Below are 9,081 nucleotides of genomic sequence, written 5' to 3' on the forward strand. Positions count from 1 at the left end.
AGGGAAAAGACCGCAGGGAGAAGGAAACCTCCAGCTGCACTTTGTAACAATTTCAACTGAACACAAAGTCTCCTGGCCAGAACTCGGGGGATGGTGTGAATCAGGTGTGCAGACTCCATAGGCGGGGAGGTGCGAAAGCCCTGCTTGCTTCCTCAGCCAAGAGGCTCGTAGCCTGGGGCAAGTTCTCAGCCCTGCTTGCCCACTGCCTGGAAACCAACTAGGTGCTGTTGGTTGCGGGGCATGGTGAGAGTGAGATCGGCCTTTTCGGTTACATGGGAAGTGGGTGAGGCCTGTAACTGCCAGCTTTCCTGCACTCCCCTGACAACCTGCATGACACAGCAGAGACAGCCATAATCCTCCTGGGAACACAACTCCATTGACCTGGGAGCCACACCCCCATCCCCAACAGCCACCGCAAGAGCCCTCCCCAAGGAGAGTCTGAACTCAGACACGCCTAACCCTTCCTGTACCTGATGGTCCTTCCCTACCCAATCTGGTAGCCAAAGACAAAGGTCATATTCTCTTGGGAGTTCCAGGGCCCTGCCCACTGGCTGATTCTCCTCTATACTACCACAGCTGATGCTCTCTTGAAAGGACCACCTCCTGGTAAAAGGTCAACCAGCACAAAACTAGTGCATTAAACAACTACAACTAAAGACACTCAGAGTCCATTTCACTCATCTGCCACCTCCACAAAAGCAGGTACTGATATCCATGGCTGAGAGACCTGAAGATGATTCATGTCACAGGACTCTGCACAGACACCCCCCAGTACCAGCCCAGAGCCTGGCAGCCCTGCTGGGTGGCTGGATCCAGAAGAGAAATAATAATCACTACAGTTTGGCTCTCAGGAAGCCACATCCCTAGGAAAAGGAGGAGAGTACTACATCAAGGGAGCACCTCATGAGACAAAAGAACCTGAATAGCAGCCTTGAGCCCCAGATCTTCCCTCTGACATAGCCTACCCAAATGAGAAGGAACCAGAAAAACAACTGTAATATGACAAAATAAGGTTCCTTAACACCCCCCAAAAATCACACTAGCTCACCAGCAATGGATCCAAACCAAGACAAAATCCCTGAGTTGCCAGAAAAAGAATTCCAAAGGTCAATTATCAAGCTAATCAAGGAGGCACCAGAGAAAGGTGAAGTCCAACTTAAGGAAATAAAAAAAAAATGACACAAGATATAAGCGGGAAAATCAGTATGTCAATTAAAAACAATAAAAGAAAAAAAGAGACTCAGAAATTACACATAATGGAATTAGAAAAGGGCTGTAAAACAGCTATAAATATGCACAAGATCTGAGGAAAAACATTAACTTAATAAAAGCAGATGGTAGAAAGAACTATATTGAACTTTTAGAGATGAAAAATAGAATATCTGAAATAATTCACTGGATGGGCTTAATTCTAAAACCCTTTGGAAGAAAAGATCAGAGAATTTAAAGACATGGCAAGTGAGGCTATTCAAGAGAAAGCAAACATAGTAAAAAACATAGTAAAAAAAATAGGAAAAAATTAGGAAAAATTTAGAAAAAAATACAAGAGAGCAAGGAACACTGATCAATTAATGATGCTATAATACATCTACTTAGAGACCCAGGAGAATGAAAATAAGAGGAAGAAAAAATACTTTAAAAATAGCTTTAAAATTTTCCAAATTTAGTGAAAACTATAAACCTGAAGATACAGGAAACTCAAAAACCCATAGTTGAGACAAGGTCTGGCTCTATTGCCCAGGCTGGAGTGCTGTGGCATGATCTCAGCTCACTGCAACCTTCCATCTCCCAGGCTCGAGTGATCCTCCCACCTCAGCCTCCTGAGTAGCTGGCAGTGCAGGCACACACCACCATGCCTGGCTATTTTTTTGTATTTTTAGTAGAAATGGGGTCTTGCCAGTTGCCCAGGTTGATCTCAAACTCTTGAACTCAAGGGATCTGCCCACCTCAGCCTCCCAAAGTGCTGAGATTACAGGTGTGAGTCACTGTGCCTGGCCTCCATAACTGGATTAACACACACACATACCGCCATGATGCTTCATAATGGCATTGCTGAAAATCAGTGATAATGAGAAAATGCTAAATGTAGACAAAGAAAGCAATATATTATGCAAAGAAAAACAACATAAACAAGTCTTTTCTCAGAAACTATGCAAGTCAGGAGACAATGGAACAATACCTTTAAAGTGCTGAGGAAACAACAAAGACAAACAAAAAATCTATATCCAGCAAAAATATCCTTCAAATATGAGGGCAAAACAAAACCCTTTTAGACAAAAGAAACTAGTGTATTTGTAATTTGTTGCCAATGCATCTGAACTACAAGAAATATAAAAGGATGTTTTTTAAAGATTCAGTGCTATTCCTGTCAAACTACCAATGACATTCTTCACAAAACTAGAAAAAAACTACTTTAAAATTCATGCGGAACCAAAAAAGAGCCCAAATAGCCATGGAAATCCTAATAAAAAAGGAGTAAACTGGAGGGATCACATTACCTGACTTCAAACTATACCACAGGGCTACAGTAACCAAACCAAGGGAAAGGACTTCCTATCAATAAATAGTGCTGGGATAACTGGCCAGCCATATGCAGAACATTAAAGCTGGACCCCTTCCTTACACCATATTCAAAAATTAACTCAAGATGGATTAAAGACTTACATGTAAAAACCAAAACTATAAAAACTCTGGAAGACAACTAGATAATACCATCCTGGATATAGGAATGGGCAAAGATTTTATGACAAGGACACAAAAAACAATTGCAACAAAAGCAAATATTAACAACGGTGATCTAATTAAACTTAAGAGCTTCTGCACAGCAAAAGAAACTATCAACAGAGCAAACAGACAACCTATAGAATGGGAGAAAATATTTGCAAACTATGCATCTGACAAAAGTCTAATATCTAGGATCTATAAGGAACTTCAACAGATTTACAAGAGAAAGACAAACAACCCCATTAAAAAGTGAGCAAAGGACACGAACAGACACTTTGCAAAAGAAGACATACATGAAGCCAAAAAGGATATGAGAAAAGCCCAATATCACTGATCATTTGAGACATGCACATCAAAACCACAATGAGATACCATCATCATTTTTTGACTGTTTAATAAAGTAAAAAAATAACATGCTGGCAATGTTGCAGAGAAAAGGGAACACTTATACACTGTTTGTGGAAGTGTAAATGAGTTCAACCATTGTGGAAAGCAGTATGGCGATTCCTCAATGAGCTAAAAACAAACTATCATTTGACCAAACAGTCCTATTACTGGGTATATACCCAGAGAAATATAAATCATTCTACCATAAAGATACATGCACATGTATTCACAGCGTGTGAATTATTCACAGAGCAGCATTATTCACTATGGCAAAGACATGGAACCAACCTAAATGCCCATCAATGACAGAATGGATAAAGAAAATGTGGTATACATATGCCATGGAATATCATGCAGTCATAAAAAAGAATGAGATTGTGTCTTTTGCAGAAACCTGAATGGAGGAGAAGGCCATTATCCTTAGCAAACTAATGCAGGAACAGAAAACCAAATACTGTATGCTGTCACCTATAAGTGGGAGCTAAGTGATGAGAACATGTGGACACAAAGAGAGGAACAACAGACACTGGGGCCTACTTGAGGATGGAGGGTAGAAGAAAAGAGAGGAGCAGAAAAAATAACTATTAGGTCCTAGGCTTAGTACCTGGGTGATGAAATAATCTGTACAACAAACCCCTGTGACACAAGTTTGTCTATATAACAAACCTACACAGGTACCCCTGAACCTAAAATAAAAGTTAAAAAGGAAATGTTAAAACCAAAAAAAAAAGTTCCTTTTTTCCTTTTTTCTTTTTTTTTTTTTTTTTTTTGAGATGGAGCCTCATTCTGTCACCCAGGCTGGAGTGCTGTGGCACAAACTTGGCTCACTGTAATCTCTGCCTCCTGTCTTCAAGCGACTCTTCTGCCTCAGCATCCTGAGTAGCTGGGACTGCAGGCGCCCGCCACCAAGCCCGACTAATTTTTGTATTTTTAGTACAGACAGGGTCTCACCATATTGGCCAGGCTGGTCTTGAACTCCTGACCTCGTGGTCCTCCTGCCTCGGCCTCCCAAAGTGCTGTCACAGTGCCTGGCCAAGAGTTCCTTTTTTTAAGGAGTCAAATTTTTTTAAAAAGAAAATTGAAAAAAGATTTTCTTGGAATCTTGGATCTACATTAAAAATTAGCAGTCCCAAATATACTAAATAAGTGAGTATATATTTTAAAAAGGTTTCTTGTGTTTTAATTTTTTCAAAAGATGGCTAGGCATGGTGGCTCACGCCTGTAATCCCAACACTTTGGGAGGCCAAGGTGGGCAGATCGCCTGAGGTCAGGAGTTTGAGGTCAGCCTGGCCAACATGGTGAAAACCCATCTCTATCAAAAATACAAAAATTAGCTGGGCATAGTGATATGTGCTTGTAGTTCCAGCTACTTGGGAGGCTGAGGCAGGAGAATCACTGGAACCCAGGAAGCAGAGGTTGCAGTGAGCTGAGATCACACCATTGCAGTCCAGCCTGAGTGACAGAGCAAGACTCTGTCTAAAAAAAAAAAAAAATTATATATATATAAAATTCTTTAAAGCAAAAAATAACTATTTTTACAGTTATATGCATAAGTAAAAGTAAACTATGTGACAATCATAATATAAAGGGTGTTAATTTTAATATCCTTTACAAAGATGATTGTTATTACTTGAATTGTGTCCCTGACAGAATTCATATATTGAATCCCTAAGCCCTACTGTGACTGTATTTGGAGATAGGCCTTTAAAGAGGTAATTAAGGTTAAATGAGATCCTACAGGTGGGGCCCTAATTCAATATGACTGATTTCCCTATAAGAACAGAGACTAAAGAGAGAGAGATATTTGATATGTGCATGCACAAACCAAAGACCATGTGAGGATACGGCAAGAAAATGCTCATCTGCAAGCCAAGGAGAGAGGCCTGTAGAGAAACCAGACGTATTACCTCGATCTTGGACTTCCAGTCTTCAGTACTGTTAGAAAATAAATTTATGTTGTTTAAGCCACCTGGTCTGTCGTAGTGATCATGTAGTTTTTTAGTTGTGCCAGAACAAACCAAAAGCGCTTCCACTGGTCAAATTTACAATAATTTGATCATCAAATGTAATGTTAATTAAATGTTAAACTTTGTATGCTGCGTAACCAACTACTCTCCAATTTAGTGATTTAAAATAGCAACCATTTGGTAATGTAATGTTCCATGGCTTTGTGAGTCTAGAATTCAGAGGACTCATCTGGGCAATTCTGCTGCTCCATGTGGCATTAAGCAGGGTCGCCCAGTAATATTCAGCTGGCAGCATAGCTAGTCTGGAGCGCCAAAGACAGGTTTACTAACACACCTTAGAGGGCATGACCGGAAGTCTGGGCTCAGGTGGGCCTCTCTCTCTACATGTAGTTTCAGGGCCTTTCCATATTATCTCTTCAACAGGGTCCAGACATCTTACATGATGGCTTAGGGCTCCAAGAATAAATGTCCCAAGAGATAGTTGAAGATAATAGTCTCTTAAGGTTGGACCTAGAAACTTGCACAATGTCATTTCTATCATATTTTGTTGGATAAAACTTCACAGAGCCCATCCGGATTTAAGAGAGGGGGCCGTACCCTCCATCTCTGATGGGTTAAAGTGTCAAAGAACCAGTTGTGTCCACTTAAAATCTGCCACCGTCCACCCTCTGTCCATAAATTATTTATGTTTCTCTTACATATAAAATAAACTCCCTCCTTATAAAACTCTAGCAGTTTCATCCTACTACATCATCAGGACATTAGGACCAGACTGAAGCCTCAAGCCTCAGGATCCCCATTATTTAAATCAAGTCCAAGCATCTATTAGGCATTTTTTTCCTTTTTTTTTTTTGAGACAAGAGTCTCGTCGCCCAGGCTGGAGTGCAGTGGCATGATCTCGACTCACTGCAACCTCTGCCTCCCAGGTTCAAGCGATTCTCCTATCTCAGCCTCCTGAGTAGCTCGAATTATAGGTGCCCACCACCACGCCTGGCTAATTTTTGTATTTTCGTAGAGATTGGGGTTTCGCCACATTGGACAGGATGGTGTCAAACTCCTGACCTAAAGTGATCCGCCTGCCTTGGCCTCCCAAAGTGCTGGGATTGCAGGCTTGAACCACTGTGCCTGGCCTCTACTAGGCTTCTTAAATGAGGTTTTAAAAGTATGACACCTCTCATTCTGAAGACCTGTGAATGAAAGAGACAAACTGTGTGCCTCTTATACGCCAGCCATACAGTGATGAAACAAAGATAGAATAGCTCTCTCCCATTCAAAAAGGAGGAAACATTAGAATTACATAGCAGTCCCTGGTCCATAGAGATTCTAAAATTTAGATAGGCACGTGTTGGTGGTTCCTTGAATAACCCTTTTCCCTGGGAGTTACTCTCCACAGGTCTCGGCTCCTCCCTCTGGACTTCCCACCACCCAACCCCCACTCCCAGTCATTCTTCCTTTTCCATAAAAGTGGACCACGGTTTCAACTGATTAGTCTTCTCAGTCTCATTTCTGGCCATAGAAGCTTAAAGGCTCAAAGGCTTCTTTAAATTTTATACGGTTCCCATATTTTACAGTTCAATCTAGTAAAATTCTTTTAAAAACTTTGCGAATTTCTTATATATTGAATTATAAACCACTCCACTAGACAAAAACCACACCCATATTGTCTTTTTCTGAGACAGGCTATTCTCTACCTTGGGCCACCGGTAAAACTGCTGTGGTATACCACCTTCAGATTCCTAGAAATCCTGGTGTCTCACAGAAAAGGTCTACAAGGCACACCCTTATATCCTTCTGAGATCTTAACAAAGGGACTAACAACTAAAATCTTGGCCATATCTTTACTTTAAGGTCATTTTTAATCCACAACGATGTTGAATAAATTTTTTAAGTCCAGGAGGCCATTGCTATGAAGAGTGAGAACTCACACATGATAGTAAGTATTATACCAACTCTTTACCCCGAGGATTGGTACTTACAATGAAAGAAGTAAGGCTATTGAAGGAGAACAATGTGGAAGTCAAAATCTACTAGGTAAGGGTGCTGTTCTTGGAGCAATACAGGACTAAGATGGGAACTTGTCTTGCTTCAAATCAAGTAGAGCATTCCCAACTTGGACTAGCATTTGGTGAGTAGAGGGAGTGGAGGCACACAAGAGAGCTCTATCAATAGAGCCAGGAATTTAAGGCATATTTATTTATTTAAAAAGGTCTTAAAAGGAGTTGAAAATGTAAAATTGTGTCCTCAAGGACAAGACAAAACAAAACTGGTCGCTGTGATATTTGGGATAGGTTCACATGAGATTTGAGATGGTCCAAAAGGAGAAAATAATTCAGGTGGGGAAGAACTCACGCAGAGAGACCAATGGTGCAATCATAGAAAAATAAGGATTTCGGCTAGAGACAACACTATAATTCCTAAGAATGTCTTAAGGGGTGGCCAGTTAGAAACACACAAAGAACTTAGTTTCATGGGGAGTGTGGCTGACCCAATTGGGGACAGTTGTAGATAAAGTCACGTTTTGAAGCAGCTTATAGTTCTAGCAAGCTTTCCTAGCAAGAGATGTGTTTTTGTGCCTACGTTATCGTAGGAGGTAAATAATTCTGCTTAAAGAGTGAAAAATACTCTAAAATGGAGGTACAGCCATTAGTGATACGTAATAGCCATGAGTGGCGATTGAGGTCTATTAAAGCAATGGGAAAAGATCACTGTCTTAAAACCTTGATTCTTATTCTATCCCAGAGTTTCTATTATTTAATAGAAAAAAAACTATACTCTTTATCTCACTCATCTGGTTACTTTGAGGACAAGATAAGGTTTTATGATAATCCTCCAAAAATAAATAGAACTTGAAAGATAGAGTTGAAACAGTGGACAATTAAAGAATAATTTGGAAGAATGGTGAAATTATAGCCATGCTTTGAATCAGGCATGTTCATTGGCACATTCCCACAAAGATGTAGTTAAGGCACAAAGGCAACATAAACCTTTCTGTGGGCTGCATTTAAGTTGCACATCTTTGCTTCAGTACTTTGCAGCTTGCTGGAAAATGTTAAACCTATCTTTCCCTTTTCTCTTACTTTTGCCTGTAGTATCCTTCTGTCTGCTTGGCAAACTCCAGTTCATCCTTTTGACTCAAATGGATGGAACGTCCTTTGTGAAATCTTCCCCATTTTCCCAGGGAATGTGAGTTACTTCTTTTCTCTCCTCCCAGACTATTTGTGTGTACATTTTTATTGCATGTATCACAGTGCCACACAATTATTTCCTTACACTCATAAAGAAGATGCTTTCACTGAGTAAGCAGAGTAAGGGCTTGGAGCAAAAGAGAAGAGTACACAAGCAAACCGGGACAGAGATTTTTTTAAAACTTCACAACTTTCTCTGGAGTTAGTTTCCTTACCTTCAGCTGGGCAGAAGCAAAAATAGAAGGCATGCACAGAAGTATTTTACAGCTATCTCTACTTGATGTGATTTACGGAGTTTGGGGGTTTTGGGGTCTGAGAGGATTCATCAATTTAGATGTAGCTACAATTATTTTAGAATATATTTAGCCATTGAGTAATGGACTAGTTATTAGGAGCTTCTAGATTCCAATGTGTTTTATTGGCCCCAAATTGGAAACATGCAAGAGCTAGCTTGAAAAGGAAATGACCCAAGTATCTATTGGACCAAATAAGACAGCAAAGTTAGTTATCTCACTAATTTCTAAACATCACCACAATATGAAATAAGGCGGACAGGGAAAAAGGCCCTATTCAATTTCGTTAGTAACAAAATGATGAATTGATTTTCAGTGCAAAGGACCCCAGGGTTGCAAGTCAAGTAACCTGAGCATGCCCAGATAAACTAAGTATTCCCAATTCACGACCCTGGAGCCAACCACAGCAGAATCTAAGTACTCAGAATGAGGAATGGGGATGGAATTAAGAAGTGAGGGGTACTGTGTTTTGCTGCAGTGTGGATTTAAGGGCCAAGGACCCAGCATCACCTCTTTGCATGACCC

This window comes from Macaca fascicularis, chromosome 6 (assembly GCF_037993035.2).
Source record: "Macaca fascicularis isolate 582-1 chromosome 6, T2T-MFA8v1.1".
Taxonomy (NCBI): domain Eukaryota; kingdom Metazoa; phylum Chordata; class Mammalia; order Primates; family Cercopithecidae; genus Macaca; species Macaca fascicularis.